Consider the following 26707-nt stretch of genomic DNA (forward strand, 5'->3'; position numbering starts at 1 on the left):
GCTGTCACTTCCTCTAGAAGCTCTCTTCCACAGCTGTCTGTCACTTCCTCTAGAAGCTCTCCCTCACAGCTGTCACTTCCTCTAGAAGCTCTCTCCCACAGCTGTCACTTCCTCTAGAAGCTCTCTGTCACTTCCTCTAGAAGCTCTCTGTCACTTCCTCTAGAAGCTCTCTGTCACTTCCTCTAGAAGCTCTCTGTCACTTCCTCTAGAAGCTCTCTGTCACTTCCTCTAGAAGCTCTCTGTCACTTCCTCTAGAAGCTCTCTGTCACTTCATCTAAAAGCTCTCTGACACTTCATCTAGAATCTCTCTGACACTTCATCTAGAATCTCTCTGACACTTCATCTAGAATCTCTCTGACACTTCATCTAGAATCTCTCTGACACTTCATCTAGAAGCTCTCTGACACTTCATCTAGAAGCTCTCTGACACTTCATCTAGAAGCTCTCTGACACTTCATCTAGAAGCTCTCTGACACTTCATCGAGAAAATCTCTGACACTTCATCGAGAAAATCTCTGACACTTCATCGAGAAAATCTCTGACACTTCATCTAGAAGATCTCTGACACTTCATCTAGAAGATCTCTGACACTTCATCTAGGATCTCTGACACTTCATCTAGGATCTCTGACACTTCATCTAGAAGATCTCGGACACTTCATCTAGAAGATCTCTGGCACTTCATCTAGGATCTCTGACACTTCATCTAGGATCTCGGACACTTCATCTAGGATCTCGGACACTTCATCTAGAAGATCTCTGACACTTCATCTAGGATCTCTGACACTTCATCTAGAAGATCTCTGACACTTCATCTAGAAGATCTCTGACACTTCATCTAGAAGATCTCTGACACTTCATCTAGAAGATCTCTAACACTTCATCTAGAAGATCTCTGACACTTCATCTAGAAGATCTCTCCCACAGCTCTCTGACACTTCATCTAGAAGCTCTCTGACACTTCATCTAGATGCTCTCTGACACTTCATCTAGATGCTCTCTGACACTTCATCTAGATGCTCTCTGATACTTCATCTAGAAGATCTGACACTTCATCTAGAAGCTCTCTGACACTTCATCTAGATGCTCTCTGATACTTCATCTAGAAGATCTGTCACTTCATCTAGATGCTCTCTGATACTTCATCTAGAAGATCTCTGACACTTCATCTAGAAGATCTGACACTTCATCTAGAAGCTCTCTGACACTTCATCTAAAGGCTCTCTCCAACAAATCCCTTGACACTTCATGTAGAAGCTCACTCCCACAGCTCTCTGTCACTTCATCTAGAAGCTCTGTCCCACAGCTCTCTGTCACTTCCTCTAGAAGCTCTCTTCCACAGCTCTCTGACACTTCATCTAGAAGCTCTCTCCCACAGCTGTCACTTCCTCTAGAAGCTCTCTGACACTTCCTCTAGAAGCTCTCTGACACTTCCTCTAGAAGCTCTCTGACACTTCCTCTAGAAGCTCTCTGACACTTCCTCTAGAAGCTCTCTCCCACAGCTCTCTGACACTTCCTCTAGAAGCTCTCTTCCACAGCTGTCTGTCACTTCCTCTAGAAGCTCTCCCTCACAGCTGTCACTTCCTCTAGAAGCTCTCTCCCACAGCTGTCACTTCCTCTAGAAGCTCTCTGTCACTTCCTCTAGAAGCTCTCTGTCACTTCCTCTAGAAGCTCTCTGTCACTTCCTCTAGAAGCTCTCTGTCACTTCCTCTAGAAGCTCTCTGTCACTTCCTCTAGAAGCTCTCTGTCACTTCCTCTAGAGGCTCTCTTCCATAGCTGTCACTTTATCTATGTCAACACTGTACAGATCCAGATTATTCAGAACTTCATATGGGTTAATTTGTTAAAGTAATTATCATATATTCAAAGTATGACTTTCAGAATGAATATGGTACAATGACGACTAGGCAATGTCAACACAAAACAAGATTTAGACTTTGAGCTTCAGGCTTATTACTTCAGACCTTATGGGTCAAATATTTACATATTCAACTCATGGCTTTCAGAATGAATATGGAACAAACAAGACTTCCACTAGACAGTTACAGACTTCAGACCTAATGGTTCAACATGTTGTCCTTTCATATATCTAAACCAGAATGAATATGTTACAAGCAAGAGTCTGCCACCTACAAAATTGCCTCATGGGTCAATGGAATTCAGTGGAATATTAATATTGTCTGTATATGCATTGTTGTTTCGATGGCAAAACCCACCATTGGTGTGTGTGGCCAAAGAGCTGTTTTTCCATGTCATATAACCACAGCACCGGTTCTAATCTTAGTGCCAATACAGTTTATCAAACTCCAGGCGGTGCTATCGTCAGATGACATGAAAATAGAGGCTTTTGGCCACGCACACCAATGGTGGGTTTGGCCTTTAAAATAGCATGCATATGCAAAAAATACTTCCACCACCATACTTTACAGTAGGGATGATCTTTGATATTATGGGGCTATTTTGCTTCCAATGGTCCTGTGGCCCTTGTTAAGGTCAACTGCATCATGAATTTTACCAAGTACCAGGAAATTTTTGCCAAAAACCTGGTTGCCTCTACCATGAGGATGAAACTTGGCCGCAAATGGATCTTCCAGCAAGACAATTACCCCAGGCACACATAAAATCCACTAGGGCTGTCCACCAATTGATTGGTCAAAATGGTAACATTTGTATTTTTCTATATATAGACACACGCTGTGTATTAATAAAATCAAGTATATGCACTGAACTTGTCTGATGCTTTAAGCACAGTGTTTGATTAAATAATTAAGACACAAAAATGACTCAAGAGGGAATCCGAGATCTAGATAACCAGAAGAAAAAACCTGTTCCTGACCCTCCTCCTGCAGTTGGCAGTAATAGGCTACACCAGGGGTCAGCAGTCTTTTTCCTGTGGAGTGCCAATTTACAATTAATATGACAATTTCTACTGATCTGCGTGCCAGTTATGATTTTCATATGCACATTGTCATGGAGCAGTTTCAATTAAATTATAATAAAGTATGTTTGTTCTATTGCCAATTAGCTTTCTGTAGGCAATTTTTTTAACCTAACAAATAAAAACATTGCAGGAAAAAAATATCTAAAAATAAATATTCAATAAAATCACATTGGCTACGCATGGAAGTTTGTTCATGTTCTTCATTCATCTCTACTCCACCTGTCTACAATGAACTTGAAACATTGTATCAACTAGTCCCGCCCACAGCAACATTGTATCAACTATTCTGGGAACTCAGAGTTTCCGGAGCCAGTGAGCTCCAGACAGACACAGTTGTATTTGTGCAAGGGCTAAAAAGTAAATCAGGTATTTTATGAAGTTTCCACTGGATCAGAGTACGCAATTTTTCCCTTTCACGCTGAGACTCAGTGGTTATCAAAAGGGAGAGACCCCGTTTTTAAAAAAAAAATACATTGAGGAACTATTGTTATTCTGTAAAAACAGACTTTGTTTACATGCTGTTTGAGCTGAAGAAAAAAACACAGCTCATTAGTGGTGGTGAGTTAAGACAATCAGAAATACTATCAGACATCCCCTAACGGGGAGGCTTACTTCTATGCGTAATTACCTTGCTAATGCCTGTCTTAGAGTGATGGACTGACATTCCTGCTGCTCGACAAAAAAAAATCTCAGTCGACCAACAGCCTATCGCCCAGTCGACTAAAATGGGGTCAGCCCTAAAATCCACAAAGAAATTGTTAATTGACCACAAAATCATTTTATAGTGGGCATCTCAGTTTCCGGAACTGAACCCCATTGAAAACCTATGGTTTGAATTGAAAAGGGCAGTCCAAAAGCGCAGATGAAGGATATCAAAGATCTGAAAAGATTCTGTATGGAAAAATGGTCTCCAATCTCATATAAGATTTTAGAAAAGAGCTGAATGTCATTAACCTATCAATGGGAGTATGCTGGAGCTGGAGGATTGAAAACAGGGGATCCAATCATTTTTACCCCCATCTTAAAATATATATATATATACACAGTTGAAGTCGGAAGTTTACATACACCTTAGCCAAATACATTTAAACTGAGTTTTTCACAATTCCTGACATTTAATCCTAGTAAAAAATCCCTGTCTCAGATCAGTTAGGATCACCACTTTATTTTAAGAATGTGAAATGTCAGAATAATAGTAGAGATAACGATTTATTTCAGCTGTTATTTCTTTCATCACATTCCCAGTGGGTCAGAAGTTTACATACACTCAATTAGTATTTGGTAGAATTGCATTTAAATTGCTTAACTTGGATCAAACGTTTCGGAAGCCTTCCACAAACTTCCCACATTAAGTTGTCCTCCTGACAGAGATGGTGTAACTGAGTCAGGTTTGTAGGCCTCGTTGCTCGCACACACTTTTCAGTTCTGCCCTCAAATGTTCTATAGGATTGAGGTCAGGGCTTTGTGATGGCCACTCCAACATCTTGACTTTGTTGTCCTTAAGCCATTTTGCCACAACTTTGGAAGTATGCTTGGGGTCATTGTCCATTTGGAAAACCCATTTGCGACTAAGCTTCAACTTCCTGACTGACGTCTTGAGATGTTGCTTCAATATATCCCCGTAACTTTCCTACCTCATGATGCCATCTATTTTGTGAAGTGCACCAGTCCCTCCTGCAGCAAAGCAAAGCACCCCCACAACATGATGCTGCCACCACCGTGCTTCACGGTTGGGATGGTGTTCTTCGGCTTGCAAGCCTCTCCCTTTTTCCTCCAAACATAACGATGGCCATTATGGCCAATAGCTCTATTTTTGTTTCATCAGAACAGAGGACATTTCTTCAAAAAGTACGATCTTTGTCCCCATGTGCAGTTGAAAACCGTAGTCTGTTTTTTTTATGGCGGTTTTGGAGCAGTGGCTTCTTCCTTGCTGAGCGGCCTTTCAGGTTATGTTTATATAGGACTTGTTTTACTGGGGATATAGATACTTTGTACCTGTTTCCTGCAGCATCTTCAAGGAGGTCCTTTGCTGTTGTTCTGGGATTGATTTGCACTTTTCGCACCAGAGTACGTTCATCTCTAGGAGATAAAACGTGTCTCCTTCCTGAGTGGTATGACAGCTGCGTGGTCCCATGGTGTTTATACTTATTATGACGGAGGTCTACTATTATTTTCTGAGATCTTGGCTGATTTCTTTTGATTTTCCCATGATGTGAAGCAAAGAGGCACTGAGTTTGAAGGTAGGCCTTGAAATACATCCACAGGTACACCTCCAATTGACTCAAATTATGTCAATTAGCATATCAGAAGCTTCTAAAGCCATGACATCATTTTCAGAAATGTTCCAAGCTGTTGCACAGTCAACTTAGTGTATGTAAACTTCTGACCCACTGGAATTGTGATACAGTGAATTACATGTGAAATAATCTGTCTGTAAACAATTGTTGGAAAAATGACTTGTGTCATGCACAAAGTAGATGTCCTAACCGACTTGCCAAAACTATAGTTTGTTAACCAGAAGTGTGTGGAGTGGTTGAAAAACAAGTTTTAATGACTCCAACATAAGTGTATGTAAACTTCCGACTTCAACTGTATATATATTACTTTCTAAGCAAAATCTCTTTCTCTGAGCAATTGTATTAGCATAAAATTAAAATGAGCATATAATATAGCTCAGTTTTTGTATTATTTATTTTATAGTCTTTTTTCTCATCTTTATCAAGGGTTCCAATAACTACGGACTTAGGGGCCAGGCTCCGGTCTAGACGCACGCTTACGACTGCTCCTATAGTTTTGCTTCGGTACTGCAGTTTAACTGACCCCCCTGTCCAGAAAGACAGTTTCCATACACGGCCACATACAGACGTCAGATTAGAAAATACCTAATAAGACACTTTAGTCATCACCTTTGTGCACAAAACATCCATTGAATGAATCAAATAATTGTGTGAGGCAAATGTTTTCTTCTAGCACTCAAGCTGAAAATATTAACATTTTATATTCATCCAGTGATGACGTCATCACTGCTCGTGCTGCCCCCTGAGTGCTAGTGCTCATGTGATGTTGTTCAGATAAACCAGATGCAACCCGGACATAGACGGTCCATGAATCAGCGTATGCGAATGCTAGTAGATTACCTTTTAAAACAATGGTCGGACATCTTGGACGCAGTCTCCAGTTTTGATTATACCTCAGTGATCCGGACCCCACTGGATGTTCTTTACCATAATAACTGTAAGAGCATGTTGTGATACTCTAGAACCATATACTGTATGTTCTTTACCATATTAACTGTAAGAGCATGTTGTGAAATATATTATTTACCATAATAACTGTAAGAGCATGTTGTGATATATATTATTTACCATAATAACTGTAAGAGCATGTTGTGATACTCTAGTAGCATATACTGTATGTTCTTTACCACAATAACTGTAAGAGCATGTTGTGATACTCTAGTAGCATATACTGTATGTTCTTTACCATATTAACTGTAAGAGGATGTGGTGATACATGTTCTTTACCATAATAACTGTAAGAGCATGTTGTGATATATATTATTTACCATAATAACTGTAAGAGCATGATGTGATATATATTATTTACCATAATAACTGTAAGAGCATGATGTGATATATATTATTTACCATAATAACTGTAAGAGCATGATGTGATACATATTATTTACCATAATAACTGTAAGAGCATGTTGTGATACTCTAGAACCATATACTGTATGTTCTTTACCATAATAACTGTAAGAGCATGTTGTGATATATATTATTTACCATAATAACTGTAAGAGCATGTTGTGATACATGTTATTTACCATAATAACTGTAAGAGCATGTTGTGATATATTTATTTACCATAATAACTGTAAGAGTATGTTGTGATACTGTAGCCTAGATGTTCTTTACCATAACTGTAAGAGCTTGTGTTGTGTCATTGTATACCGATAACGTCATCGCCGGTTGGGGCGTGTCTCGTTTAAGTGTACAGTTTCATCTCCAGCTGCAATGAGACATGATGAAAAAACTTGCTATAAAGGGACAATTCCGCCACTTTATAACCAGTTATTATCCGGTTAGTATATACGCAGTACTTTAAGATTTGATACACATTTTGATCTTTTATCGTTTTTGTTAGTCATACTGCACAATTTTTGTCATTTTGAAGCTTCTGTATTGCCCTTGTCTACAGCATACTACGATTCCCATGGTGCATTTCGTCTCCCACGATGCACTGATCCCTCTAGGTTAGCCTGCAGTTAGCTTAGCATGTCATTTTGAATTAATTTAAATGTCATTGACCACATTTCCATCCACAGTTTTTATGCGAGTAAAGTCATTTGGTATTTTTTTTAAATCACGACAGCTGTGTAATTTTATAAATGCAGACAGATCATTTGTTTGTTCGACATGTTGAGATATTGTCTTTAAAATTAATTATGCAGGAAACGGCGGTGGAAACGCCTTTATGCGCGAATATTGATATAATAACCGATATTTCAAAGTAAATTTGGAGTCACGCGATGATATGGTGTATGGTCCTCCCACTACGACTCGGGAAACCACACAGTTTATTAGGCTACAGATGAAATAAGTTATGAAGGGTGGTGGAACTGATATACTTGATGCTGCTTTCCAATAAATATCGAGGGTCTTAATCTAGTGACATGGTAATCGATGCGTGACTGCCGTTTGACAAATACAAATACTCTGGCTCTAACCATTATAATCTCATGTAGATAGCCAACCTACACAGCCTACCCACATCGTATATAGGTGCCAAGACCAGAAGGCATATTTCCTATTTAAAGCAACAGTTTTTGTGACAAAACTAATCGGTAGAGTTGAAAATGCGATGGAAACACATTGAACTTCATTCAGTAGGTGCAAATGTACGCGATAAAGTCCATTTTGTGTGCACTACGTCATCACACGTTGATTTTGATCTGAAACAAGTCTGTTTGGTGGAAACACACCACCGCTGGGGAAATGTGCATATTAAAAATGCTTTACTAGAAAAAAAACTAAAATCAAACTTATGTTATGTTTGGTTGAAAGGGTCAAACTGTATTGAACCACACCCTAATCCATCATCTCCTATGGACGTAAATACATGGCGTTTGGTCCTCCCACGACGAGTCGGAAAAACATGCAGTTTATTAGGCTACTGTTTTATAATACAGATAAAAACAGGCCAGCACATGATCGTTAGGTAGGCCTAGTGTAGGTCTCTGTTCGATAATGTCAGAGGTGTCCCTGATGCCATGACGAGGGAAGAGAAGAGGGTATACATTATGCATCACTGTGCCTTGATATAAAAGAAAGGCCCAACGGGCACCAGTCTGTTAGTGAATCGGCTGCACTCTGTTGTATTTCTGGCTGTGGCATGGGATGCCATTTTTCACACTTGACCCCTTACATTCTTGATATAATTACAATCACATTCTCAGTGCATTATTTATGTTGAACGGACCAGACTATCAGACCCAGGGCTGCTCCTGTTTCTAAGTTGCACACCTGAGGAGAGAAGCTCCTAAATCACATATCACCTTAGCTAGCATTGGTATGTCTGTGCTGAGTATGTCATAGGCCTGTTACCTAAAAAGGATGTCCAAATGCATGCTTTGCTAGTTATTTTGGTTCAAAATGGGACTGGTGCCCCCCACTGTGCACACAAAGGTTATGCAAGCAACCAAAATAACTAACTAATCTCTAGTTCAAACTGATCGTTTTGGCTATACTACATACATAGTATCTTCTCACGAAAACGTCCTTAGCGTCAGAACGTTCTCCGTTTTTCTCTACGACCCCCACAAGCCCCACGGGACTCATCTGCACTCAGTAGCGCCGACGTGCCAACTTCTGTCTGTAGCGTCCAAACCGTTTGGGCTACAAACTAATACGATCTTATGGAAAGGAGATACTCTCTCTTTGGCTCTATGACCCCACGGTAACCCGGTACTTGTTCAAAAAAATATGGAAGTTCAGTGCCTTCAGAGAGTTTTCACACCCCTTGACTTTTTCTGCATCTTGTTGTGTTACAGCCTGAATTTAACATGGATTAAACTCAGATTTCTTTCCCACTGGCCTACACACAATACCCCATAATGTTAAAGTGGAATTGTGTTTGAAAAACTGAAATGTATTGGGTGTGGATACCGTGGAAAGATGTGGGTCTGCGCAAGTGTGATGTCATTCATGTTTGTGGAAATGCATGTATGTAACTGTTTGTTTTTGTCAATGTATGTATATATATTTAAAAAATAAGAGGAAATCCAAGGCATGTTTGACTAGCCTGGTATCTCAGATCTGTTTATGTTGTCTTGCCGGACTCCTATGGCCGTTGTCATAGCCAAACATTGGAACCAGGATCATATTTGACCCCTCTCTGAACTTCCTTTTCATTAGGCCTGTGACTTATCCTTTCATGACTGTTTCCTCTCCATCTATGGGAGACACTGACAGTTAACATCACACAACAATTCTCCAAAGGTAAGAACTTCATAAACAACCTTGCACAGGGCATTTGTTTTCCAGTGTATGTAGTTACATCATAAACAACCTGCACTGCGTTTTCCGTTAAATGTTACTGATGTGCCCCACGCCGCAAAACACAGGCCCAGTGCCCCACGCCCCAAAACACAGGCCCAGTGCCCCACGCCCCAAAACACAGGCCCAGTGCCCCACGCCCCAAAACACAGGCCCAATGGCCCACGCCCCAAAACACAGGCCCAATGGCCCACGCCCCAAAACACAGGCCCAATGCCCCACGCCGCAAAACACAGGCCCAGTGCTCCACGCCCCAAAACACGGGCCCAGTGCCCCACGCCCCAAAACACAGGCCCAGTGCCCCACGCCCCAAAATACAGGCCCAGTGGCCCACGCCCCAAAATACAGGCCCAGTGGCCCACGCCGCAAAACACAGGCCCAGTGCCACACATCTCAAAATACAGGCCTAGTGCCCACACTCCGAAATACAGGCTCAGTTCCCCACGCCCCAAAATACAGGCCCAGTGCCCCACACTGTAATAGCCTAGCTACAATTAAACTGTTACTCATACTGTATAATTTATATCTGTGCATACTAATACAACATTTATACTAATACTAAACCCATACCGATGCTAAATCCATAATGATGATAAATCCATAATGATGCTAAATCCATACTGATACTAAACCCATACCGATGAGAAATCCATAATGATGCTAAATCCATACTGATACTAAACCCATACCGATGATAAATCCATAATGATGCTAAATCCATACTGATACTAAACCCATACCGATGATAAATCCATAATGATGCTAAACCCATACTGATACTAAACCCATACTAATACTAAATCCATACTAATACGTTACTAATACTAAACCCATACTAATACTAATACCAATACTAACGCCATACTGACACTAAACCCATACTAATACTAATACTGAACCCATACTAATACTAATACTGAACCCATACTAATACTAAACCAATACTAATACTAAACCCATACTAAAGCCATACTAATACTAAACCCATACTAATACTAAACCCATACTGATACTAAACCCATACTAATACTAAACCAATACTAATACTAAACCCATACTAATACTAAACCCATACTAATACTAAACCCATACTGATACTAAACCCATACTGATACTAAACCCATACTAATACTAAACCCATACTAATACTAAACCCATACTAATACTAAACCCATACTGATACTAAAGCCATACTAATACTAAACCCATACTGATACTAAACCCATACTAATACTAAACCCATACTAATATTAATCCCATACTGATACTAAATCCATACTAATACCAATACTATACTAATACTAAACCCATACTGATACTAAATCCATAATAACACTAACCCCATATTAATACTAAACCCATACTAATACTAAACCCACACTACGACTAAATCCATACGGATACTAATACTAAACCCATACTGATACTAAAACAATACTAATACTAAACCCATACTGATACTAATACTAATCCCATACTAATACTAATCCCATACTGATACTATACTAATACTATACTAATACTAAACCCATACTGATACTAAATCCATAATAACACTACCCCCCTACTGATACTAAATCCACACTAATACCAAATCCATACTAATACTAAACCCATACTAATACCAAGTCCATTCTGGGATTGTTGAGAAGTAGACCGTTTTGAACAGAGTTTAATATTTATTTCCATGGACCATCAATTTGTAATAATTCCTATTATGCAATTGTTTCTAGTCACCAACCTCTAACTACCTTACAAGTTCTACTCAATAATACGTGTTTCACTACTTATTTACTGTCTACATGACTGATGATGTTGACCGATTTCCTTATTTAATTGTTTTATTTATCCTTTATTTAACTAGGCAAGCATGTTAAGAACAAATTCTTATTTACAATGACGGCCTAGGAACAGTGGGTTAACTGCCTTGTTCAGGGGCAGAGCGACAGATTTTTACCTTGTCAGCTCGGGGATTCGATCTAGCATCCTTTCGGTTACTGGCCCAATAATTCAGTAAATCTTTGTAATTGTTGCATGTTGTGTCTATATTTTTGTTCAGTATACATAATAAACTCAGCAAGAAAAGAAATGTCCTCTCACTGTCAACTGCGTTTATTTTCAGCAAACTTAACATGTGTAAATATTTGTATGAACATAACAAGATTCAACAAATGAGACATAAACTGAACAGGTTCCACAGACATGTGACTAACAGAAATGGAATAATGTGTCCCTGAACAAAGGGGGTGTCAAAATCAAAAGTAACAGTCAGTATCTGGTGTGGTCACCAGCTTCATTAAGTACTGCAGTGCATCTCCTCCTCATGGACTGCACCAGACTTGCCAGTTCTTGCTGTGAGATGTTGCCCCACTCTTCCACCAAGGCACCTGCAAGTTCCCGGACATTTCTGGGGGGAATGGCCCTAGCCCTCACCCTCCGATCCAACAGGTCCCAAACGTGCTCAATGGGGTTGAGATCCGGGCTTTCGCTGGCCATGGCAGAACACTGACATTCCTGTCTTGCAGGAAATCAGCCATACTGCTTGTTCTGTGCGTTGTGGCATTGTCATGCTGGAGTCAGTCAGGATGAGCCTGCAGGAAGGGTACCACATGAGGGAGGAGGATGTCTTCCCTGTAACGCACAGAGTTGAGATTGCCTGCAATGACAACAAGCTCAGTCCGATGATGCTGTGACACACCGCTCCAGACCATGACGGACCCTCCACCTCCAAATCGATCCCGCTCCAGAGTACAGGCCTCGGTGTAACGCTCATTCCTTCTACGATAAACGCAAATCCGACCATCAGTCATGTCTGGTCCAGCGATGGTGGGTTTGTGCCCATAGGTGACGTTGTTGCCGGTGATGTCTGGTGAGGCCCTGCCTTACAACAGGCCTACAAGCCCTCAGTCCAGCCTCTCTCAGCCTATTGCGGAAAGTCTGAGCACTGATGGAAGGATTGTGCGTTCCTGGTGTAACTCGGGCAGTTGTTGTTGCCATCCTGTATCTGTCCCGCAGGTGTGATGTTCGGATGTACCGATCCCCTGGTGGTGTTGTTACACGTGGTCTGCCACTGTGAGGATGATCAGCTGTCCGTCCTGTCTCCCTGTAGCGCTGTCTTAGGCGTCTCACAGTACGAACATTGCAATTTATTGCCCCGGCCACATCTGCAGTCCTCATGCCTCCTTGCAGCATGCCTAAGGCACATTGTTAAAATAATTCCCACTGTCAGCGGTGTCTCTGCTACTTGCCACTGATCTGGGCTAAGGTAGTTCGTTTCACCTCTCGGCCTATGTCATGTGCGGAATTTCCCGTCAAGAAGCCTTCTGAGCGTTGATCAACTTTGGGAATGCAATAATAAGTGGGTAAACGATAATCAACTAAATAAAAAGGTGAGTAAATGCTATTTCACAAATAAAAAGCTGTGTAAACAGCTTTTACGTGTGTTTACCCTCCACTACATCCCTGGTTGTATCTAGGAAAAAAACATTAATAAATGTCAATATCCTGCCAGGCAGGCTTGAATCTACATTTGTCCGGCATTTTAGCTATCGATGTGACGTTTGGAGCCGCCTAATCAGTCAGTTCTGTACCTGCCTGGCTGAGTGACAGTGTGGGTTGATTGAGCGAGCTCGCCTGGAAACCAGAGTGCGAAACACGTGAGGACATCTGCTTTACAAGACCAATACATTTCTACTATTTTTCATATTAACATATGTGATCATTTTCTGTTCTCTCATTTTAATTCAAGTACTTTTAAAGTACCAACTTGAGTAAATGTCTGATTTTCAAGGTATTCCAGTACTTGAATTTCAGAGTTCCAAATTCAAGTACCTCAAGCAACTTGTGCGAACCCTGTATGAAACAAAATACTTACCTGAAGAAGAAAAAAACATAATATACACAAATTGTTCTCCTATATCCATTTATCAATATTCCACATTTCCCGGAGATTAGCCAATACACGGTTCACAACGGTGAGGAAAACAATTACTGTTTATTCTATTCCCTCTGTTCTACTCACTCATCGTCATAAGAGGACAAAACTTCCTTAATGGATTTGATCATGAGGAAGTGTCTGAAAACACACAGACATGAAGCATTGATTCCACCTGGCTGATCGATGAGGCAGCAGGCCCTATTATTATGTTCAAAACAGGGGAAATAATCAGTAGAAAAAGCACCATGTCGTTCAACATATATCAACTAGTGTGTGTCCAAAATGGCACCCTATTCCCTTTGTAGTGCACTAAACTGACCAGCAGTGCCCTATAGGGAATAGTGTGCCATTACAGACACAGCACTGCTGGTATCATGGGCCATATGAGGTGACATCAGCCAGACATAGTCATCTCCCAGTGAATCTCTCTCTGCCCGGTGGGGCAGCTGCTAGTCATGGTGGAGGTGACATCAACACAGGCTCATAGTTTCGAGTATGATATGTCTCCTCTAGTCTGAACCATGGTGACATAAGTTAACCATTTAGTGATGAATCTATTAAAATGACTTCATCTAGCTAATGTTAAAACCACAGTTTGGGTGGGTGATGAGTCAATCAACCACTATGGATAGATCAGGATCATAATAATTCTATATTTTACAACATTTTCTAAATTAGTTGCAAAATGTTTTTTTTATTATGACGCCTTGGCTTGAAACATTACTAAATTAGATGATTGTATATAACAGTAATCTTCTCCACCACCAACACCACCATAATGGCTTTTATTTTAGATGAAATGTGTTCCAGGAAGCATATGGCATATGGAGCTGAACTAGGTCAACCATTAACGAACTAACACGAAGCTTCTCAGACAGAGAACACCCAACTGAAGCCCCGCTTCTAATCTACACGGGTAGATATTTCACTGTTTGACTGACCTTAGCTAATGTATGAATGGGCCCTGGTTAATAAGGGTGCACTATAAAGGGAATAGGACGCCATTTCACATATGTTTATGGAGCAACAGCTCTCCGTCCCCAGAAATATTTATCTTCAATCTTCTTGTTCAACAACATTTGAATGGATCTTGGAGTAATAACAAATCAATTCACCGCCAGTCAGCCTCAGATGACAGATGGTTACCCGACGTCCCCCGAGCTAGCTAACGCTCAGCTAGCATTATTACTTAATATCGCCACATCGCTTTCTTCTTCTTTACGGGGCCAGCCAACTCTACTGCCTGCCTGCCGACCAAACCATTTCCCATTTTGTCTTTCCATCAAAGCCATCAAAGAGCACATCATGACACAGTACAACCTTGCTCCGAGGATAGCCTAGCCTTTGTCTCTTATAGAAAGCTTCTATTGTTGCTCCACTGATTCTAAAAAGGGTGGTTGTGACAGAGCACTCAAGAGCATTGGCCCCTCTTGCACAAGCAGGAGATAATGGCCCCTCTTGCACAAGCAGGAGACAATGGAACTGCAGATCAAGAAGAATGTTCTCCCATAGCTGTCCCTCTAATGTCATCTAGCAAGCTGGGTATTTCCTCATGGTAGAAAGCATCACAAACATGGCTGATACGATCTAATCATATACAATGTGCTAGTTTAATATTCTGCTAACATTTACATTTCCTGAAGCAAACGTACAGTTGGCTTTCAAAAAGAAAGGACTCTTCATATAATGAAATGGCCTTCGTCAGGGAGTACCGTATACAGGAGGTTACATTCAATAACAAACATTTCTGGATTAATCAAAAGTGAAGCCATTATCATTTCACCATTTTACTGTGTGACCTTCAAACCTTCAAACCGAAAGGAAAAGCAATCAACAAAAGCAACAAAACACAGCATATTAAATCCTTAAAACCCTGTAGGTTTGGTTTGAAGGCAGCTAAGCTAGATAAGTCTCAGCACTCTGGATCCTTCTTGCCATGCATGGCTATGGTTCACTGTCTAATCAGAATATTGCTCAACCTGCTTTAACAGAGTCACCTCACTTGGCTGGCTGCTCCCTCTGGCCTGACAGAATTATCTTCTGCATCACAGAGAGACCAGCAGAGCAGAGATTGGGTGAACAGAGCTAGCTACGCAGAGACAGAGAGAGAGTACTCCATTTCATAGAGCACCCACTGCAGAGCAAAACAGAGAGAACAAGGAAGTATCAGTGGCTCAGTGGCATTGGACGGTCATCCACCATTTTGTGATCCTCAAGGTCTGCATGGGCAACCCAGTCCCCCTCCCTGCCCTGCCTGCCTTTACCCTGCTATCTTGTTACACAGATGGGACTGTTTAGCTAGGAGCACAGACCTGGACCAGTTTCCTTTCTCGTTTTCTGCTGTCATAGCTGCCAGAGAAAGGAGAAGTGAAATGTTCTCTCTGCTAGGTGGTTGCCTTGTCACCACAAGGTCTTCTTCAGAAGATAGGTAGACAAGAGATTTGAGGATCACAGTTCAGCCACCACCAAATATGGAACTTAATCTCTCTTTGAGATAGCAGTCATGCTGTAGGTTAACCAAGGTTTCCAGAGAAGGCCGTGAGAAGGGTTTACTGATAACACGATGAAACACAAACATACATTTGCAGTGCTTCAGCCTACATTTGCAGTGCTTTCAAATTGAGGTAATTGGGTTTTATTTCTGATAAAACACACAACTCAGGCTTTTAGGCTCACAGCAATAAGGTTAATTAAATATGCCATCCCCAAAAAGTATTAAGTGCACAAACTAATTGCAAGCCTTTAGCATAATTATTCAAAAAATGTTATTATTTTTTTTTAATCGGTGGAGGTACTTCTCACTTGGTTTCTCTGCCCTTTGGGTTAGAGTATTCTCCATGGTCTGAGCTGATACATGTACCTTAGCAACTTCTCCAATGACGCAAACCTCACTTCACTTTGACATTGCTCCTGCTCAAAACACCTGGTCTAGAGTGTTAAATCGCAAGGTAAAACATTCGGAATACATACAGACACAGGTAAGCACCGTCAACGTGTCACTGTGTGAAATTATACAGCCTATTTTGTCATTCATGTAATTTAATCCCTGAGGCCATATCACAGTTTTATATTTTTACATTTTAGTAATTTAGCAGATGCTCTTATCCACTGTGACTTACAGTAGTGCGTGCATACATTTTCATACTGCATCACAGTGCTTGGCTTGACATCGTGTCAAGAGTTTCATCATCATTTTTATTAACACACTTACTGGCTACATTAGTTGCTAGAAATGTATTAATAGTAAAGGAAATCTGTGTAGTATTGAGAACTAGAAAAAACATATCATACTGCAATTGCCTCAAGAAGCAATCACTCATCGATCACTCAGCGATCACTCAGCGATCACTCAGCGATCACTCAGCGATCACTCAGCAACCATTCAGCAATCATTTAGCATTCATTCAGCATCAGAGGCACGGACAATATGAAACAATAATAATATCCGCCTCCCACACTAACAGTTAAACCACCACATAATTAAACAGTCATCTCACACTATTTGACATTTCCATTATCTTACCCAACTGACTGCTGCTCGCCATTCACAAGGCAGTGGAAATAATCATAATAATGACTAATCCAGAGATCTCAATCAAAAATTGATCAAAATCGTCTGACTGTCAAAAGTTCTCTCAAGGTCAATTACAAAGCCAAAAAGGTTTGCATAAATACAAACAAGTTGAACCACATTTACTACGTGCCCATTAAGAAATGCTTGAGTTCTTTACTACTAGTAAACACTGTAATGGTACCTTAAATAAATTAGGCTCTTAGATGTAGTGACCAGTGGATAGTAAAGCCACAAGCTCAGAACGTCTGTTTGAAGCACATCTCAAGCTGTGGCTCTGTTTTCAAACTGTCTTGGATTGTATTTCCCAAAGGGAATGTGCTGGGTCACGGATGAATACGTAGAGTTAAAGACAGAAAACTGAAGTAGGATGTCCAAGGACATTCTTGGAGAATAACCAGGAAGTGTTTTTCCACAAAGACAATTAGGCCAACTTCAGCAAACCATGCTGCATTCAGCATTCCACTACACAACCAAGCAATCCATAACCCATCTCTGTTTGACTTTGGCACCATTTCCCAAAGTTAGGCCAACAGAGCCGACCTGCCAATGCTATGTGTCCAATTCAAAATAGATTTGAGGCACATGGATTTCTCCCCTGAGAGGTCACCATTGCAGGCCTACAGAAAGCATGACTATTATTGGTCACTGATGACAGAAACCCACATAGGTGTGAAACAAAGGCTGTGAATAGGTTGTAACAAGGTTGTAACAGGATTAGCCTACAACAAGATTACTACAAGATTACATCAGTTCTCTCTCTTTCCACACATTGGGGTTTGTCCACTACGTTCAGAGCTTTCATCTCCATAATCAAACCATTTAATAAGAAGTTCTTCTACCTTGCTTCAGTGACGGTCATCATACTGGGCGTCCTCTATTGTTAGATCTAAGATCAAAGCTCTGTAAATAATGTGTCCTAATCTTTTTCTCTTCATACTTAGAATATATTCTGCTCAATTTAAAGATAAACGAGAGCATGACTGATCTTAAAACATTATTGCTCTTTATGAGGTGTAAGCAACATTTCTCATCGTGACGTTCTTTGTGGAAGTCTTCCAAAACATTCAGCGTTACTGTCATCTTCCTTTACCTGACACAGATACCAGTTACAGGGTGAAGGTGAGGTTACAAGCTGGTAGGTCTTGAAGTGAACGAAGCAAGACAGTGGACATCGATATAGATCCCACTGGTGGAAACGAGAAAGCCTAACGGAACTGTTACTTTCTAGATGTGACATTTTTAAACTGTTTCCGCTGTATGCTAGTCTCTCCTACTGTATGCTAGTCTCTCCTACTGTATGCTAGTCTCTCCTACTGTATGCTAGTCTCTCCTACTGTATGCTAGTCTCTCCTACTGTATGCTAGTCTCTCCTACTGTATGCTAGTCTCTCCTACTGTATGCTAGTCTCTCCTACTTGTATAGAAGTATCTTACGGTCCCTCTTCAGGTGAGCCAAACCACCCTCTTGAAGAGCAACACAAGACCCATTAATATTAACTTACCAGCGAGACCTCCTTCCCAACTCCTTAAATATTTAATCGGCCTTGGACAGCTTCATTGCTCTGTAGGCTGAGGCCAGTGGATCCCCTTTACAAGACCACTCCTGTTCCCTCTCAAAGAGGGCCTTGTCCCCTGCCACTAGACTGCCTCACAAACTGGCGTCTCCAAAGAATTCAGAATTTTTCCACCGCAGCTCAGCTCGACTCGGCTGACAGAGTTGGTTTACTGTGTCTCGTTTGAGAAACTTATGAAGGATTGTGGATGAGACTGATCAGACTTGCTAACCTATGGGAAAGCTGATGGCTACTGGCTAAGACTATATCAGTCTGATTAAATATGGTTTACTAGATATCTTGAAAACAACATAAAGGCACATAGAGCTTCTTAAATTCAGTTCAAAATAGTCCTAGATGTCCACAGAGACTCCATGCATGTGCAATGATGCCTCATGTCTCATGATCGACACTGTCTCTGTTGTTTTTATTGTATTTTTTTATTTATTTAACCTTTATTTAACTAGGCAAGTCAATTAAGAACAAATTCTTAACTTTGTGTGCCTCATCGTACTGAGCAGTAAAAAGAAATCCCATCAGTATATAGTGTAAGATGTTTCTACAGATCCAACAAGGAAGCTCCTTACACAGGCTGCCCTTACTAGGGATGTACCCCTGGCACTAACATCTTATGTCATATAAAGTAAATATTATAAAATATTAAAAAAACTGTTAAGTAACGTTATTTCATAACCCCTTCCAAAGTTGGTATACAGATAGAGAGAAGATGCCATTTGCACTGAAGTGAACCACGACAACAGTAACCAGAACGTCACTGCCACAAGAAAATCACTTCCTTTAACAGTTTAATTTATTCTACCATGATTTGTGCTCTTGTACCTAATTACAAAATAATGGCAAGAAGAGCTATGATGTGGGTTAGGTTTGATTCACATGCAAGCTAATAAGAAAGCAGGTAAGATGGTAGTGCTGTGTTTTGCAGTGGCAAAAAAAAGGGGGCCATTCTGAAATAGGGCCATAGCATGAACTACTAAAAGAAAGTGTGTTCACCGTTGCAGTAGGCTAGGCCCTACATCTTATGAGCCAATGCATCATCTCAAGAAAGCACTCACTGGACCATTTCAATTGGCTTTTGTGTCACTCTCTCCCGTCCCTGCCACGGCCGCAAGGTATCTACACTAGAGTGCATCACTCTGCCACTCTGCCCGAGCTCCATTTCATTCTTCCTATATGTCCAAACCGTCACTGAACCCAGAGGTCACATTCATTCTGTTGTCTAATTCTTCCCATTTTCTTCATAAGACTAAAATACCTCGCTAAAATCTTGTTATAAAAGTATCTCTTATGATTATAAGAACTTGACTAATGTTCACAACAGTAAATCCCTTACAACAGAATGGGGATAAAACATCAAATGATATATAATTGTATTTGTCCCATTCGTCGACTACAACGCATGTGAAATGCTTACTTATGAGCCCTTACCCCCAGAAATGCAGAGTTAAAAAGGTAAGAAAAATGTGTAGAAGATGTCAAAGGAAATAGTAACACAATAAAATAACAATAACGAGACTATAGACATAGAGTAGCGGTACCCAATCAGTGTGCAGGGGTATGAGGTAGTTGAAGTAATTGAGATGATATGTACATGTAGGTAGGGGTAAAAGTGACTCGGCAATCAGGATAGATAAAAAGCAGAGTAGCAGCACCGTATGTGAAGAGTGTGAAAGTGTGTCTATGTGTGGCGTCCATGTGTGTGGTGTCAATATTCATGTTTGTGTGTGTGTAAGCGTATGTAGTGTTTGTATGTGTGTGTTGGGGTGTCAGTGTAGTATGTGTGAGTGTGTGGGTAGAGTCCAGTGAGTGTGCATAGAGCCGGTGCATAGAGCCGGTGCAAATAAAACGGGGTCAATGCAAATAGTCAGGGTAGCCATGGTTGTTGTCCTGGCACCACACTGCCAGTTCTCCGACCTCCTCTCTATAGTTGTGCACAACCATGCAGTGGTGGGTGAACAGGGAGTACAGGAGGGGACTAAGCACGCACCCCTGAGGGGCCCCGTGTTGAGGATCAGCGTGGCGGATGTGTTGTTGCCTACCCTCACCACCTGGGGGCGTCCTGTCAGGAAGTCCAGGATCCAGTTGCAGAGGGAGGTGTTCATGGTGTTGGGCACTATGGTGTTGAACGCTGAGCTGTAGTCAATGTACAGCATTCTCACGTAGGTTTTCCTTTTGTCCAGGTGGGAAAGGGCGGTGTGGAAGGGGCAGTATGTCTGGATGATGGTGTTGATGTGATCCATGATCAGCCTTTCAAAGCATTTCATGGCTACAGATGTGAGTGCTACGGGTTTAGACAGGTTACCTTGCCGTTCTTGGGCACAAGGACTGTGGTGGTCTGCTTGAAACATGTAGGTATTACAGACTGGGTCAGGGAGAGGTTGCATGCTCTGAGTATGCGTCCTGGTAATCCATCTGTTAACCTGAATGTTAACCTGTTTAACCTCTCTTGGGTAGGGGGCAGTATTTTCACCTCCGGATGAAAAGTGTGCCCAAAGTAAACTGCCTGTTACTCAGGCCCAGAAGCTAGGATATGCATATAATTAGATTTGGATAGAAAACACTCTAAAGTTTCTAAAACTGTTAAAATAATGTCTGTGAGTATAATAGAACTGATATGGCAGGCAAAAACCCGAGGACAAACCATCCAGGGGGGGAATTGAGGTCATAGGATTTTCCAATTGTTTTCTATGGGATACCCTTATTATTTGGAACCTGGTTGCAGTTCCTATGGCTTCCACTAGATGTTAGTCTTTAGAAATTGTTCAATGTTTTTCTTTTGAGAAATGAAGAAGTAGTCCTATTCATTGTAAGTGTCACTCCAGGTGGACTCCACTGTTTTGGTGCGAGTGAACTGGAGCGCGCTTCACATTGTTTTTATCCGGTATTAGAAACAGTTTATTCCGTCTTAAATTTGATCGATTATTTACGTTTTAGGGTACCTGTTTTAGGGTACCTGTTTGGACCAAGTTTACAGGTAACTTATTAGATACTTTGTAGGCGTGTTGGGCGAGTTGAAACCGGTGTATTTCTGAATCAAACGCGCCAAATAAATTGACATTTTTGGGACATAAAGAAAGACATTATCGAACAAAAGGACCATTTGTGATGTTTCTGGCACATTTGAATGCCAGCAGAAGTAGATCTTCAAAAGGTAAGGCATTAATTATATTGCTATTTCTGACTTTTGTGGCGCACCTGCCTGGTTGAAATATGACTTTCATGTGTTTGTATGCGGGGCGCTGTCCTCTGATAATCGTATTTGCTTTCGCCGTAAAGCCTTTTTGAAATCTGACACAGCGGCTGGATTAACAAGAAGTTAAGCTTTATTTTGATGTATAACACTTATATTTTCAAGAATGTTAAATATTTGAATTTGGTATTTTTGAATTTTGCACTCTGCAATTTCACCGGATGTTGGCCAGGTGGGACGCTACCGTCCCACCTGCCCATAAGAAGTTTTAAAAGGTGTTAGTCACATCGGCTACAGAGAGCGTGATCACACAGTCATCAGGAACAACTGGTGCTCTTGTGCATGGTTCAGTGTTGCTAGCCTCGAAGCAAACATAGAAAGCATTTAGCTTGTCTGGTAGGCTTGCGTCACTGGGCAGTTTGCGGCTTTGTAATCCGTGATAGTTTACAATCCCTGCCACATCGGCGTCAAAGCCGGTGTAGTAGGATTCGATTTTAGTCCTGTATTGACGCTTAGCCTGTTTGATGGTTCGTCGGAGGGCATAGCGGGATTTCTTACAAGCGTCCGGATTAGTGTCCCGCTCCTTGAAAGTGGCAGTTCTAGCCTTTAGCTCAGTTCAAACGTTGCCTGCAATCCATGGCTTCTGGTGGAGATACGGACGGTCACTGTGGGGACGACGTCATCGATGCACTTATTAATGAAGCCAGTGACTGAGGTGGTAAACTCTTCAATGTATTTGGATGCATCCCTGAACATATTGGGAGTCTGTACTAGTGAAACAGTCCCGTAGTTTAACATCTGCTTCATTGGACCACTTCCGTATTGAGCGCGTCTCTGGTACTTCCTGTTTGCGTTTTTGCTTGTATGCAGGAATCAGGAGGGTAGAGTTATGGTCAGATTTGGCAAATGGAGGGCGAGGGAGAGCGTTGTATGTGTCTCTGTGTGTGGATTATAGATGATCTAGGTTAATATAAATATTTGTATAGGAGTAAAAGTCGCCTTGTTTAATTTGGAAAGACTGAGGTGCTTTCGGTGGCTTAATCCTTCCTACAGCAGGGCACAAATATTTAAACATATACACGGTAATAGCCTAATGCATTGTCGGTCAGTACAATGAGAAAGTAGACTAAATATTTTTGCATTAATGCTGAAGAAAAACAAAACTACTTTGATAAGGAAATGCACTTTAACCCCCAGAGTGTCAACACACAACTTCTGGAGGTCTTGGACAATCCATCAGAATTGGGCTACTGTGTAATGCTGGAGATCTGCTAACTTCATCCAGATTGTTTGAGACTAAAAATAGCCTAGACATGAGGTTCACAGTGATGTTCTATCAGTGATCAATTGTGATCATAGCATCAAAATGTAGGCTATAATGCAGCTAACTTGGGTCGTAAGTATCCATTCTTCAACGTGGAAGCTATTTGCATGGTACAGGAATGACTGATCTGTAAAAGATCAAGACTACAGCATGAAGTCTAGCAAGAACATCAACTTCCCAGCAAATACCAAAATCTGCCCTGCTCTGAAGCCATCTAGCCGACATATTTTCAGTCCAAACATCCCAGCTAGCTCCTCCTTGAGAACCTGTTTCCCTTGACATGTGAGACTGAGACATGCGCCACCATTTTGATTGCCTCCTAGCCCACAGTTGTCGCAGAGTGTATAGTTCAGTCTCCTTGTCAGCAAGATTTCACCGTGGCCAGAGCGAGTGAGTCTGCAGGAGAGTCAGGCACACATTGCCTTCTCTTGACTGAGTGAATGACAAGGAATGCCATTCCTTCAGCCATACGGTACACACCAGTTAAACTGAGAACTACATGTACTGTACATGCTGAGAACATAAGTACATAAATAACAAATCGATTAACAAACGACTATTCAAACTCTAAATCTCAAAACAATGTGTAATAAAACATGTCAATTGTTCATTTAACTTTTTGGATAGCTCTGTCTATCTAATGTACTGTAGCCTAAATTGACAAATAGCCATATGGCATAGCCTGCATGGTGAGATGGTTGAAGTGTAGCAAACTGCTATTGAAAGTTGTCTACTTTACTCTCAAGAACTTTGTAAGACTGCACTCCTCTGTGTGTGTGTGTGTGTGTGTGTGTGTGTGTGTGTGTGTGTGTGTGTGTGTGTGTGTGTGTGTGTGTGTGTGTGTGGTGTGTGCGCGTGTGTGTGTGTGTGTGTGTGTGTGTGTGTGGTGTGTTGTGTGTGTGTGTGTGTGTGTGTGTGTGTGTGGTGTGGTGTGTTGTGTGTGCGCGTGTGTGTGTGTGTGGTGTGTTGTGTGTGTGTGTGTGGTGTGTGTGTGTGTGTGTGTGTGTGTGTGTGTGTGTGTGTGTGTGTGTGTGTGTGGTGTGTGTGTGTGTGGTGTGTGTGTGTGTGGTGTGTTGTGTGTGTGTGTGGTGTGGTGTGTTGTGTGTGCGCGTGTGTGTGTGTGCGCGTGCACTGTTTGGGGACCACCACTTTGTAAAGCATGAACAACCCGCAGCTACAACCACTACATTATTAAGCATTAAAATTCCCATCTCATCCATGTGTGTCTGCGACTGTCCTTCTCTCCTCAGCACTTTGACAGCTCCAAACCATCACAGACTAGACCTACCACTGGGACCCATAATAACACTCCTAAAGTACCCTACATTTACCCCTAAACTCAATGGCAATAATAGAACAGGTGGAAAGGAAATGAATCAAATTAATCCAAAATAGAATATTAACTTCACCTTGACTTGTTCTCATAAATCACTATAAATAAAACTAACAATACTTGTTGGTATCCATAAAGACTTCCAAACTATAGGTACATTAACCCTGTAACAACCCAGAATTGGCTGCTGTACAGGAGAAGAAAGTCAACCTTTGTTCTTCCGTGAAGGCTCCTGTCTGACTCCAGGCTCTCCTCTGAGACTCATCTGCCTTCCTCCATTTTATGGTGAAGCCCCAATGACATACCTGACTTCAGAGCCTTGGCTGACAGCATAACATCCAAAACAGTTCTCCTTACAGCGCCACATCAGACTCAGAATACATTTAAAAAAGAAGTCAAACTGATCATACGGATATTTCACCCAAGAAACTCGTAGCTAGATAGTTCCAATCATATGAAGAACCATATTAAATCCACATCAGATTAGATTGTAATTGAAGGAATAAACCATCGGCAGCATAACATAGTGGACATGGAGTGTCTGGACGTGTACCAGCGGCTATGCCAGCCAGACTGTCGCTAATGGAGGCTGGGCTCTCTCTTTCTGCTCTGGCTGGCTGGGAGTGGGAGAGGAGGTAGAGCAGTCCGTGCAATGGCTTCTCCTTGGAGCAATCGCACAACACAGCCGGGGGACCGACAGCTAAATCTCCTGACTCTTCCGACCTAGCGCAGCTCACAGCCTCGGCTTTCTTATTTCCTCCTTATCCAGTTTGACAAGAACACGAAAGATAGATAGCTAGATAGCTACACGAATGGAAGGTTGGTAGAATATTGGTAGAAGAAGGTAGTTGACTTTGACTACCATGGTTTCCAGCGCCAGCCAGTTCGAGCATTCGTTTGTCCACCCGTTTATTCACGCTCGCCCAGGCTGGCTCAAGCAAGTCACCGCGTCTGGTGCTACACTAACTAAGAAAGGAGATAAGCTCTTTCCAGGTCATTCACGAGGCGCTCTCTCTGTCTCCAAATTATTCCATCTATCAAACAACGACGTACTCGTGAACCATGAACCCAAGCGAGCAGTGATCTTGAACAAACTGGTACATTTTATTATAAACTCACAGTTACGTCTTCTTCTGGTGGAGAAGCGATCTTCTACATAAAAGTTGTCCTGTATTTCATGCGTTCGCCCGGTCTAATGGATGAACGCCATGTTTCCTGCTTCTCCTTTGCTGCAGCTGCAGATGACCTGAGATCCGCCTGTCTCTGAATAATGAGCAACCACAGAGACAAGGAAGACAATCTGCAAAGCAGGCAACACAAAGAAGTTTTGGAGACTAGCAAGCACCAGAGGGTGCACAAGAGTTTGCGATGAGACGACAGGAAAGGAGCAGCAGCAGGATGATGGTCAACGTGTGTATCCTCTGAGCAACTCATCACAACGTGTGTATCCTCTGAGCAACTCGTCACAACGTTTGTATATTCTGAGCAACTCGTCACAACGCGTGTATCCTCTGAGCAACTCATCCTTCACGGAGTCAAATTAAACCCCAGTCTCAGGCAGCCATGAATGGGCGTCGTTAACAGCTAGAGAGGGAATCTAGTGCATGAATATAGAAGTTATATCCATATGCACATGTCATGAGGGTTATCAACAGTTCACAGACTGAAACTGGGTAATGATGCTGGATACTGTATCCCACATCCAACCTGACAGACAGACAGACAGACAGACAGACTAGATTAGATAGACAGACAGACAGACTAGATTAGACAAACAGACATACTAGATTAGACAGACAGACAGACTAGATTAGGCAGACAGACAGACAGACAGACAGACAGACAGACAGACAGACAGACAGACTAGATTAGGCAGACAGACAGACAGACAGACAGACAGGCAGACAGACAGACAGACAGACAGACAGACAGACTAGATTAGACAGACAGACAGACAGACTAGATTAGACAAACAGACAGACAGACATACTGACTGACTGACAGACAGACAGACTAGATTAGGCAGACAGACAAGCAGACAGAAAAGAGGAGAAGTGAAGAGACTATAAAAGAACAATGTAGTATAGAATAGAATAGCATATTGGCTTCCCCACCACCATTGTCTCCCATTGTGTAATACAGTACATGTGCATGTGTTATAAACAGATTCAGGACACATTTTTAAAAATCACAATAGCTTAAATATGACTAATAAAGTCCATGATGATCCCCTCTGCTCTTCCATCAAGATGCTAACCAAGAGGAAACAAATAGGACGT

General features: G+C 41.6%; 1 protein-coding gene across 5 annotated transcripts in view; it reads right to left on the reverse strand.

Annotated features, from left to right (window-relative positions):
• The window catches only part of LOC129810737 (zinc finger protein 462-like), a 77449-nt gene extending 51500 nt beyond the window's left edge, over positions 1-25949 (reverse strand). For 2 of the 5 annotated variants that reach the window (XM_055861597.1, XM_055861561.1), the window contains exon 1: positions 25548-25948. The gene's annotated coding sequence lies outside the window, so the exon portion shown is untranslated. The other 3 variants (XM_055861587.1, XM_055861569.1, XM_055861578.1) reach the window with 3 other exon arrangements.
• Positions 25950-26707: the final 758 nt, after the last annotated feature.

Source organism: Salvelinus fontinalis, chromosome 2 (assembly GCF_029448725.1).
Source record: "Salvelinus fontinalis isolate EN_2023a chromosome 2, ASM2944872v1, whole genome shotgun sequence".
Classification (NCBI taxonomy): domain Eukaryota; kingdom Metazoa; phylum Chordata; class Actinopteri; order Salmoniformes; family Salmonidae; genus Salvelinus; species Salvelinus fontinalis.